Genomic DNA, 12,000 nt, shown 5'->3' with positions numbered 1-12,000 from the left:
TTGCAGACACTGGAGCTCAGCCTTCAAACGTCGAGGCTGGGTATTCTGTGTGGGAAAGTGGGAAAACTGTCCCTCACTCCCGGGAGGGGCTTCTGCCTGTCTGCCCGCCTTGTGGGGGACAGGCTGTCTGTTGATGGGTTGGGGATGAAACCAGGCCCACGGGACTCAGCCTGCTGGATGCCTTGGAACCTGGTGGGGTCCTGCTGAAGTTCCACCTCCAAGGAGCCAGCGGCTGGGGCAGCGTCAGGAGCCTCAGTTTAGCATAAAGGAAGCTGATACATCTATGGGCACCTCACCGATGTCTGCATCTTGTTTCTTAAATAGTTTCCAACTCAAAAAAAAGGAGGCCACTTGACCTCTTGGTGCTGGGTGCTCACTCCTCCCTGGTCCTGGGCAGCAGGTGGTCCCCCTCCAAGCTGCCTTCACCTGCCCCAGCCAGCGTCTCCCAGAGGACCCCACATGGCAGGGCTGGCTGCTTCCCTCTGAGGTGCTCATTGGGACTCTGGTTATAAGAAACGGAAACTCCAGCTGAAGATGGTTTGTTGGAAGCAGCGTGGGAGGCTGCTGGACCGCCAGGGCCTGGGGGAGCAGTCCAGGAAAGGTGCAGTCCCAGGGGTCCCAAAGGTGAGAGGCAGGAGGCAGAGCTGCTGACAGGGGCGGGGCGGGGTGGACCTCCATGCAGCCATGGCCATGGTCAGCCTCATGCTTACCCATCCTGGACCACAGCCTCCAGAGTTAGGGTCCTGGACTGGGCTTGGGGGAAAGCCAGGGATAGGGGAGCTGAGAACCCCTGGGAAGCAGAGTCCAGGCCAAGCGTCCAGAGGCAGGCCCTGCTCCGGGAGGTGTGATGCTCAGAATCCCCACTTGAAGCTGTCTCAGGTCATTTTGTCCATTTCACCTGGATTGGATCCATTGATTAATTCAGCATTAATCGTGTGCCTCCTGTGTGCTGGCTCTGTCTGGGTGGAGTTTCTGTAGCAGGGAGGTCTGCTGCAGTCCAGGTGCTGCCAACGAGGTGGTGAGCCAGTTCTGCACAGCTGGTGCTCCCTGAGTGGCCCGCCTGGGGAGACGTGGGCCTTGGGCAGGACTCCCCAGAAGTAGACGCCAAAGCAAGGGTTTGGGTAAAAGCAATTAAGAAGTGAAATCAGAAGAGAGTATAGAAGGGGTATGGAAGGCTGCTGGGAAGCAACCCTGCAGGACTCATCAGTCACCAATTACTGGCTGCCCCGGGGGAACCTACATTTTCAGAACCTTCGTCTGTCTGTGCTCGCAGGCCCAGCAGTGTTTTCCTGAGCAGGTGTCTAGATGCACCCGGGGCCAGGGCGAAGGAGGGCTGGCCGTGGGCTGCAGCAATGCTCCCAGGGCCTCTTGCTGCTCTATTAGGTTCACACCTCAGCTGACTTTCAGGATTGTGACTGCCACAATTTCTTGGTGGTGCCAGAGACTTGGGAGGCAGGAGGACAAAAAGTTCAAGGTCAAACTGGGCAACTGTTGTGAGACTGTGTCTCAAAATTTCAAAAAGGTCTGGGGTATAGTTCAGTGGTTAAACACTGAGTTAACCTCAGTACTGGGAAAAAAAGTATAAGAGACTCTCAAGGGGAGGGTTGGTCAGGAGAGCCACCATCCCCTGCTGTGGATGGTATAAACGTGGCAACCACAATGGCCACCTGCTCCACCCTGGACTCTTGTCTTCTTCCTCTTGGCCAGCACATCTACTGGTCCTAGGCCCTGCCAGGAAGGGCGAGCTCTGGACCATCTGAGACCCCGGTTACCTACTCTGTTTGGCCCTCTCTGGAAGCCATGTGCATCGGGTGCTGTTGGCACCACCCTGGCCCCAGGGAGGAGCCTGGCAGTGAACCAGGCCACAGGAGGGCAGGTACCTGTGCCCTGGCTGGCTCCTGGTGTGCAGCCCCTGCTGGGCTCAGGACAAGGGAGATGTGTCCTCTCTTAGCTCTGGGGGCCAGAGTCTGACTGGGAGGCATGGATGGGGAGTGTCCCCCAACCTCTGACTCCAGGTAGAACCCTTCTCTCCTCCAGCTACCCTTTGGTAGCAGCTGTCAAAGCCCAGCCACAGCTACAGCCTTCCAGCCTCTGCCCCTGGGTCACACACTGCTCTCTATGTCTGCTTCACGTGGTATGCTCTCAGTGCCAGTCACATTGAATTAGGGCCACCCTAATGACCTCATCCTAACTTGATGACATCTGCCAAAACCCCCCATTTCCAAATAAGGTCTTGGAATTAGGGCTGAGTGTTTGCGTGTGTGTGTGTGTGTGTGTGTGTGTGTGTGTGTGTGAGCGCGCGTTGTGATGTCAAGCCCAGGGCCTGGAACATGCTGTTGGATTAGGATTTGGATGTAGCTTTGGGGGAATGGAATTCTACCCATAAGAGCAGGTGACATGACCAGAGCCACTGAGAGCCAGTGTGGTTTCTCTAGAACTTCTGAAAGAGGCTAGTGGGCGCCTGGCAGCACCTGGGCCTGTGGGTCCCCAGGCACCCAGCTCTCCAGAGCTGAGTCCAGCCCCAGGCCCTGGCGTGCCCCTGGCCTCCCCCAGCTCCAACACTGCCCGTCAGGAGCTGCTGCTTTGCTTGTATTTTCCAACCCAGGTTGAGTCGGATTTCTGGTTACCCGTACCTCCGGCTGCACCCCATTCCCTGCTCACGGAGGGGATCAGGAGCCTCCACCACCTGTGACAGGTGCAGGTCCCTTGGACTCAGGTCCCCAAACTCTGGGCTTTTCTACCACGAAGATGCATGTGCTGCTAAGTGAGGGAGCTCACTGCTGTCTTGTTTTTCCTTCCTATTAAATCTTTGTATCTTTCAAAGAAAAGCCACTTTCCCTTGAGGTCCATCCCCTGCCAGTGAATGCCTGTGCCTGAGCCAGCTCTCAGGGACCTCCTGAGCCGGCCCTTCCTCCCAGAGGCTCAGAGATCCTGAGACAACCCTCATGAGGGAGCTGTGCCCCTCCGCCCAGCCCCAGGCTCCTGTCCTGTCAGGCCACCTCAGCAATCACTGCTGCCTCCAACACCACGTCAGTGTGACCTGCTGGCCCATCCCGTCCACCCTGGCTCTGGCCAGCTGACCCCTAGCCGCTGTCAGGCTTGCCAAGGCCTGTCTGCCTGTGAGATCTGCTCTAACAGGAGTGGGCCTGGGCCTGTCTGCAGACCTGGTACCACCTGTGCTCCTCTGGCTACACCCCCCTCAGCCCCGTCTGCATCTCCCCTGGCAGGCAGCCAGTCACCCCAGGCATCTGTGGGCAGTGCACACAGCCCCTTGCCCAGGTACATCAGGACCGTGTGGAGGGTGCTGGGTCATGTGGGGCTCTGGACCTGGTGTCCCGGGTGTTAGTGCGAGGGGAAAACATGGAGGAGTTCCAGGGATTGGTGGCCTATGAAGGCCCCAGTCACAAGCTGTGGGCTCTAGCAGCTTCTGTATGTGGGCAGCCTGGGGCCAGGGCTCTTCCTCCTGGTCACTTACCCATCTATCTGCCATGGTGCAGGAGCTCCTATGGGAAGGGGACAGATGACCAGCTGAGCTGACAGGAGCTGTGAGAGCTGACAGGCGGTAGGGTGGGAGCAATGGGGCTAGAGGGTCCTGCTAGGTGGCTGTTGCTGCCCTGGTCCAGGAGGACTGGGCTCAGTCTAGCACTCTGGCCTGCTCTGATGGGAGAGCAGGTGGCCACCCTGAGTTTTCCCCATAGCCTCCTGGGGCCTGGCCTCCACTTCTCAGTAACAGCCCTGGGACTGCCAAGGGGGCTCCAGCAGGAACCGGGTCTGGCCCTGCTTGGGGGGAGGTCAGCCAGGAGCTGGGCATTAGGGTGGGTGCTGCTCTCACTCTTCCTCCTGGGAGGCCTGAGGACAGAGGGGAGCAGGGCAAGGGGCACTCCAGCCTAAATGTCTCACCTGAGCAAAGACGCTGAGGCCCAGCAGGGCACTCCCTGCCTCCATGTGGACAACTGGCAGCTAGGTGGACACTCCGGAATGAGATCTGGGTGCCAGGAGTGGGCAGGCCTGTGCTGGAACACATCCTTCATCCCACTGGGCCTCTCTGTGGGGACCCACACCTACAGCACTCCCCAGGCCTGGGGTGGGGGCTGAGAACAGGAGTGGGCAGGACAGGGTGGGCCGTCCTAGGGTGTGGGACCGACCAGCCCTCCTGGGAGAGGCGTCCACCACCCATCCACCCACAGCGTGTCTGCAGCCTGCCCTGGCCTGTCTGCCTGCCCACCTCGCCCAACATTTTCCAATGGAAAGTTCCCAGGGCAACAGCAGCACAAAACATGACGAAGAGACTGGGAAGGGTGGCGCTGGGGGTCACAGGCTGGGGGCCAGCGGGGCTGACTCCCAGAGCACCACTGTCAGCAGCTGAGGGGCCAGTCCACACCTCAGGCTGCCCATCCCTGTCTCTCACCTGGACAAGGATGGCTGCCTGGAGGGTCTGCTGTGGTGGACACAGGAGGCCTTGGGTTTACCTGCTGAGCAGTGTCTACTGGGTAGAGAATGGATGGGTGGAAAGATGGCTGAAGGGGGATGGGGGTGGTCGAGCCCACAGAACACACCTGCACCTCCAGGGACCCAGGAACATCCAGGCCCTACTGTGAAATCGTCCGCCCCCTTGTCTGGCAGGCCTGGGAGGAGGGGCTTCCTGGCTGGAGGAGGGGGGGCTTCCTGGCTGGAGGAGGAGGGGCTTCCTGGCTGGAGGAGGAGGGGCTTCCTGGCTGGAAGAGGAGGGGCTTCCTGTCTGGAGGTGGAGGGGCTTCCGGGCTGGAGGAGGAGGGGGCTCATGCCAGGCCTGGGTGGGAGAAGGTACAGCCAGGTGGAGGCTCCTGAAAGCAAGCTGACCAGTCTGGGTGTGGAGAAGTCTTGAGGGGGGTTTCCAATCCCTAAATGTGGGTTGGGGGGTAGAGGGTAGAGGGTATGAAAGGCCAGGTGGGTACAAAAGCGGTTGCTGCCCAGGGTCCCCGGGGTCTGCATCAATGTGGAGAAACCACCCTTCCAGGATGTGTGCAGTGCCCCCCTTCCTCCAACCCCAGCCAGCCCCAGGGCAGCCCTGGTACCCATTACCCAGCAGCCCCTTTCTCCTTGGCCCTCTATTCAAAGGTGAACTCAGCCCAGTGCCCTGTGGGTGGCCTGGGTAGGGCCTGGGTAGGGAGGGCATGAGATCCCTGTTCAGGGAACCCAGCAGAGGGGCTAGAAGCTCCAGGCCGGGGCCTGCAGGCCAGTGGAGGGACTGGAGGCTGGTGTAGGGCCACCAATCTCCACAGTGGGGGGGGGGGGGTGCTGTGGCCTGCGCTGAGTACCCGGCAAGGGAAGCTGGATGGAGGCTGGCCAATCTGCTGGGGGAGTAGACCTCCTCCCAGCCAATCAGACCAGCCAGCTCAGGGTTCATATTTTGGGACCCAAAGGAAAACCTCCCCCAGCCTTTCCTCATACACACCATGCCTCCTGTACCCACATCTGTGCTGTGGCCGTGTCCCAGGCCCTGAGTCCAAGGTCACCCCCATTGCTCTCATCCCTGCCCTGGCTCCTAAGTTCCCCTTCAATGCTATGCCTCTCCCTGGTGTAGAGGATGAGGCTTGGCTGGCCGGGCAGCTGGGGTGGCTCCAGGAGCAGGTGAGGCAGATTCTGCCCAGCACTGCCTATGCTCATGGAAGCTGCTGTGTGCTCTGAGGACAGGGCCCTGAATCCTGACCCAGCTTGTGTGCGGGCTCAGCTCTGTCTGCAGGGTGCAGCTTCTGAGCACCCAGGGCCCAAGGAGCAGGAGCAGGGATTTGTGTGCCATCTAGCTTTCTCCAGGCCTCCACCCAGTCCCATGCCTCTGAAGAGGTTGCAGCCTCAGCCCCAAGGAGCAGGGGTGGTTGGGAGTGTGCAACCTCTGGCTGTCTTGGGATTCCTGGGGCGATGCTGGGTTTCTCTTCTAGTCAGTGTCCAACTAGCCAGCTTGCAGAGTGCTCAAGTGGCTGGTATGGTAGGCAGAGGACCTGACCAGGGGGCAGTACCCACAGTGCTTGCCCAGGTACTCTAGGGCCTCCAGGGTCCATGGCAGAGATGAAGTACAGCCAGGTGAAAGGTGGCGGGGCAGGGGGAAAGTGGGGGTGGTGCACAGGAAGCTGGGGCCAAGTGTGGTGAGGGGGTGAGAGAGGATTGAGCTCTCCAGGGGCAGGTGGTCATTTTCTTCCCAGTTGTGCTGCAGGCAGAGGGGGAGCCCCTCGAGGGGTGCTGGTCAGAGTCTCAGGAGCAGGATTCTGGGCTAAAGGCCACATGGGGGCCAGCCCAGCAGGTCTGGTGTGACTTGGTAGAGCAGGCCATGACAGAGAGGGGCTGCAGCCCAAGAGCAGCCAGGACCTGGCCCTGCAGGTGCCTTGGGAACTGGGGGAATGGAGGATGTCATCCCAGAGTCCCTTGGGAGGAAAGGGGCAGCCACAGAGAGGCTGGACAACCTGGGAGTTCTGAGGCTGAGCTGCTGTCCTCTGGTGGGAGGGGCCAAGCTAGAGGACACCTGCCCTCTTGGAAGGTGAAGGGGGTATGGCAGGGCAGGGGAAAGTGGGGGCAGCAGGGCAACCTGGAGGAGCCTCCAGAGAGGACTTCATGGCTTGGCTCTCATCCATTCAACAGCCTAAAGTCCCCTAAGACATGGCTACTCTGCTCTCCCACTGGGTCCATCCTGGAGGTTCAGGCAGACCCCTACTGCCACGCCAGGGCTGCTCCTCTTGGGGACAGCTGCAGGGCCTCTAGTCTGTATGGGGTGGGGTTGAGAAGGTTGAGGTATCTGGCACACCTTCCACATTCCCTAGCAAGAGAGTTCCCCATTAAGGCCAGTGTTACCTTGAGTGAATGAATCCCATTCATGCAGCAGTTAGAAAGAAAATACATCCTTGGAGCAAGATGGGGGAAATTCACTTCTGAGGTACAGGTTGGGCTTTCCCTGCAGCGTTTTGTGCAACCTCCAGTTGAGGGTGGGCTCTGAACCAGCTCAGTCCCTGTTGCGTTGGGCTTGCGGGAGGCAGTTGGACAGGAAGCAGAGCAGGGGACACTAAGGCGACTGAGCAAGACCCAGCAGAAATGAACTGGAGGGGGAAGGGGCCACGGAGGACAGCGACGCGCCCGCTCCCCGCACGGCCTTCCAGCCCCTCTCACTCCTGCGTAACGAAGCAGGGCAATGAGCCGCAGGGGAACCGAAACCTGCGCTGCGGCCACCCGCATTTCCCTTGCAAACTCCATTCAAAAGCCCTGGTCGGGAGGGTGCAGGTCGCTCTCCACCCCAGCCCGCGCGCAGGCACAGCATTCCTTCGCAGTGACTTGCGATGGGGAGGGGCCAGGGGAGGGTCCCTACTGCTCGGCAGCCCCTCCTCGCCTAGGGATGTTCGCAGCCCTGCCCGGGCACAGGTTCCCGACACTCGTCCGCCCCACCTACCTGCCGGCCCCCGCGGCGCTGCCCCACCTCCCGCCCCGACCGAGGGCCGGGCAGCCGCTGGGAGGAGTCGCCGCACCGCGCAGGTTTTTAAACGCGCAGGGCGCGGGGCGCGGAGCCATCGGAGGGACTGCGGTTCCAGCGCCGGAGCGGAGCAGACTGACAGGTGGGGACTAGCGAAACCGAAACACCTGCGGGCCCGCAGGAGACTCGAGGCCTGGAAGCCCAGAGCGCTGGCACACAGCACGGGGACTGGCGCAACTGGCCCGGAGTTCTGGGCTCTGGCCCTCCAGTTTCCAGCCCTGGGCAGGCAGAATTCTGGGTCCGAAGTGGGGGTCCCTGAGTCCCCCTGCAGAGATGGGGACCCCGAGGCCCCAGTTGGAGCATGCCACAGGAAAGGAGTCTCCCTGCCCAGCGGTTCTGGGCAGTCACTGAAGGTCAGGTTCCCAAGCCCTCCTTTTTTTTTTTTTTTTTTAAATATTTATTTTTTAGTTTTCGGCAGACACAGCATCTTTGTTGGTATGTGGTGCTGAGGATCGAACCTGAGCCGCTCGCATGCCAGGCAAGCGCTCTACCGCTTGAGTCACATCCCCGGCACCCCCAAGCCCTCCTTGCGGGAGGTGTCAGCAGCAGAGCAGGCCTAGATCCACGGGCACCAGGCCATCAGGCTGGATGCTTTGAGGCGGAGCTGGCTCCTACATCTGCTGGGGTGAGACAGGTGGGGCTGACTCACTGAAAGGCCAACTGCTGTCCAGGTTTAGCTGTCCAGGGATGGTCACTCTGGTGATACCAGGCAGAGGCAGGAAGGGCCTTGCCTCCCCACCTCCACCTGCCCATCATGCCCAGCTCTTATCAGGGCTGTTGATTTCTGTCTGTCTTGACACGGTGCTGACGGGCAGTGACCTCCCATCCACCCCATAATAGGGAAAAGGCCAGACTCTCAGCCTCCACGTGTGGGCTGAGTCCTTCTTCTGTTCTGACCTGGCTCAAGGGGACACCCTTGTCTTGGGCTGGAGTGGGGGGGTCCTACTCTTCAGTGTGAGACAGATGGTGGCCCTTCTTAGGAACAGCCCTTCCCTCCCCTTGGTGCTGGGTTGCCTGGGGGGGGGGGATTTGCTCCACCTCCACCACCTCTCCCCCCACCTTCCCTGCCCCAAAGACCACTGGCTTTTCGCCTCCTAACAGCTTGCTCATACTGGTGCCCTACTCTGGAAGGCTGGCACTTTGCTTTCCCAGCGCTGGGCTTGACTGGGCCTCCTCCCAGGACCCCTGGGGCGCCCTAGTCTGTTTCTCTCCCACGTTCCAGAGTTCCAGACCTCTGCTCTGCCCCTCCCAGGCACCCACTTCTGTGCCTTCCTCCTGGCAACCTGGAAAGGGCAGGGCTTTGGAGATTCATACCAGACCCAAGGTCACCCACAAGCCAGCAGGGAGTGGCCCAACCAGCCACGGCACAGTGTGCACACTGAGCGGGCTCACAGCCCTCCCTGCCCAGCCCATTCTAGCAGCTCCCTGGGTCAGCGACTGCCCTCCGGTCTCTCTTCAGGAAATGTGGGCCTCTCTGGGCTTCTGTCAGCTCTTTCTGGTTTCTGTCCAGGTGCAGCCTTCTGGTCCAGGACAAGGGCTAACCAAGTCCAGGCCACCTTACCACCCCTGCCTGTGCTGTGGCTCCAACCCCTGCTTCTCCTGTATCCCAGCCAGGAGTCAGGGGACAGGTACCTGGCCCTAACCCCATGACCCTCTCCTCTGTGCTCTGCCCTGCCCTGGGCTGGGCTGGACAGGCCCAGTGTGGCAGCCTATGCAGGTAGCAGTCTGAGACAGAGGTCTTGAGGGAGGGAGGGAAGGAGAGGGCTGGCAGAGGGAGAGGCTGACCTGCTGTGCTGCCCCACAGGCATGGGCTGCAGAGAGGGGGTGGGCCACTGCTGCTCCCAGGCCTTGGCTCCTGGCTGTGGTGCTGCGGGAAACCCACAGCTGAGAGCAGCAGTCCTGCCTCCTTTGATGGCACGAGCCACAGGGTCACTGGGAGCTGGCGTCCCAGCTGTGCTTCAGCAGCTGTCCTGCCACCACTGCAGGGCAGCGCTCCTGACTGGGCCACTGCCAGGTGCCCAGGGCCCTGTGACCAGTTCCACTGCCCTCTTCTTGGCCTTCCCTACAGGACAGCTCATCCTTCAAGGCCAAAGAACTCCTGAGTGTGTCCCCCCAAAAGACATGTAGAAACTAGGGACGTACCACAGAGTGGTTCCATTGCCCGCCTGAGCCAACAGATGTCCACTACACAGAGAGCCCAGTGACTCTCTGCCCCTGAGATGTGGCATTCTATAGGTCAAAGTCACTCTCAAGTGAGCAGCGGGGCTCCCTGCAGGAGGGCTGGGCTGTTCTTGCAGGTTCTTCCTCCTGGGCCTGCCCAGCTCCACCCAGGGGTCCGTCCGCTTTAGGCTGGGGGCCTAGATCCCCAAGCCCCGACTCCTGCCTGTCCTTCACAAGGGCTTGTGCCCTTCGCCTGCCCTCTGCCTCCTCTGCTGATACTTGCATCCAGGCTGGGGCTGCCCCTCCCCAGGCTTCCCCTGGTGAGCATAGCACTAGGGGCTCTGTGCCTGGGGGTCACTTCCTTCCCAACAGCACCTCAGGGCCCTGTGGTCAGTCAGCGTGGAGCCCTGGCTGCCCACGCCTGCCCTGCTTCACTCTGGGGGGTGGTGCCTTCTGTAGGCTCTAGAAGCTGTCCCAGCAGCAGGTTCACATGGTCCAGGGGCCTTCTGTCCCAAATCCTGGGAGAGCCCTTCTCTGAGCCCTGTAGCCCCTCTGTGTGGGCCCTGGCTTCTCAGCCTGTGCTGGGCTGCTGAGAGCGGGAGGCAAGGAGGAAAGTGCTGGCCCCTAGGATGCACATTTTGGGGAATCTGGGGATTTGATATTTGGGGTTAAATTGACCCAGATGTCCCATTCCAAGAGCTGGGTTCTCCCCTTGGTGGGAGGACTTGGCCCCTCCCAGTGGAGTTGCCTGGGCCTGCTCTGCCCTAGGAACCCCACGGCAGTCCAGCAGGCTAGCCCAGCCTCCTGGGATCTTTGCCCAGAGCTCCATTGCTTGGTGACAGCCCCCACTCCACTGGCCTGTGTCCTCCACACCCTCTCTCCTGCCCTACATTGCTCCCCAAGTGCGGCCCCAGGAGAGCCTAAGGCTGTGCTGCTTTCTCCCCCCTGGGCTCCACTGGACCCTCCGGCCAGGCGGTGGCAGATACTGATGGCCTCACCGAGGGGTCAGCCTGGTCCTGCATCTGTGGGAGGGAAGGGAGGAGGAGGACTTGGCCAAGGTGGTGGACTGGGGGCAGTCTCTCTAGAAGACTTGATGGTTCTCAGGGTCATCAAGGGGCTGAGCCCATCATTGGCTGCCCCAGTCAGGAAGTGACCTCAGGTAGTGCAGCTCTTGAAGGGGCTGGTACTGGCTGTCTTCCCAAAGCCCTCCCTGTGCTGGGCAGCATCTGTCCACCCAACAGGTCATGTGACATCCAAGCCCGGGCTTATGGACCGGGTGGATTCTGCATGGGTGTCTGTCCCCTGGGGCCCACCTGCCCACCCCACACATTCCCAGCATGATGTGGGTGTTTGGAGGGTAGAGGGGCTGTGAAGGTGACTGAGGACAGTGAGGGAGAGCTCCGGAGACACAGGAGCAGGGAGGTAGGCCTCCAGGGGATGGATGAGCCATGGGGTGTGGCCGCAGAGCCTGGAGGACACAGGTGGGCAGCAGGCATGAGGTGGGCCAGCATGGAGCAGCGCCTCCTATAGGACCAGCTATAGGGAGGACCAAGACCACTAAGTGCCAGTGTGCAGGGTGGATGCACATGTGGATCTGGACCCAGGGCAGGCAGGACCAAGCTGCAGCTCTTAGGATCTGAGGGCAGGTTGAGCAGCGCTCTGATTTCATGGGTACAAGGAGATGGAGCAGAATCCATCTCTAGAGGGGTGGGGGCAGAGTCCCTGTGTACCTGTCAGGTCCAAAGTGCCTGTTGAGATTGGCAGTGGAACGCATGCTGTCAGCAAGGGCTGTGCCCTGGGTGTGAGGGCAGGCAGAGGTGCCTTCCCCAGACATGTGCAGAGGGAGGCAAGGCCCGTGGGTGGCCTGGATGTCCCTCTGAGCAGAGGGACACTTTCCTCTGCCAAGCGTGTGGACCAGGAGAGGGACTAGGCACGGTTCTGAGGACACAGAAGTGGCCTGGCTCATGGAGGTGGGGAAAGAAGGTGTGACACATATGGTGACACAGACTGGGACCCGAGGTCAGGCTGTGGGCCGGGCTGTGTCCCTCCACAGGCTCTAGGGGAGGACCCTTTCTGCCTCTCCCAGCTCCTGGTGGCTCCAGACTCTCACAGTGCGGTCTGTGGTGTTTGTTCTCTTTTCAGCACACCAGGCATTCTGGACTGGGGCCAGCCCTTTTCCAGTGTGATCTCATCTTAAATTACCTCATAGAGGTCCTGTTTCCAAATAAGGTCACATTCACAGGTATGTGGCTTAGGATTTTGACATATCTTTCAGGGTGATCAATTCAACCCAGCTGAGAAAGGGACAGGCCCAGGCAGAGGTAGTGGGTACAGTCCTGGGGCCTGGA

The 12,000-nt window shown here is 60.5% G+C and overlaps 1 protein-coding gene across 1 annotated transcript in view; it reads left to right on the top strand.

Moving 5' to 3' along the window:
* EPPK1 (epiplakin 1) overlaps positions 1 to 12,000 on the top strand; it is a gene marked incomplete at both ends in the record, with an annotated part of 78,393 nt that overhangs the window by 52,331 nt on the left and 14,062 nt on the right. The gene's annotated exons all lie outside the window — the stretch shown is intronic.

This window comes from Spermophilus citellus, assembly GCF_964194105.1.
Source record: "Spermophilus citellus genome assembly, chromosome: 14".
Lineage (NCBI taxonomy): Eukaryota > Metazoa > Chordata > Mammalia > Rodentia > Sciuridae > Spermophilus > Spermophilus citellus.
The sequence above is the reverse complement of the archived record's forward strand: the minus strand, read 5'-3'. Positions and strand labels throughout refer to the sequence as shown.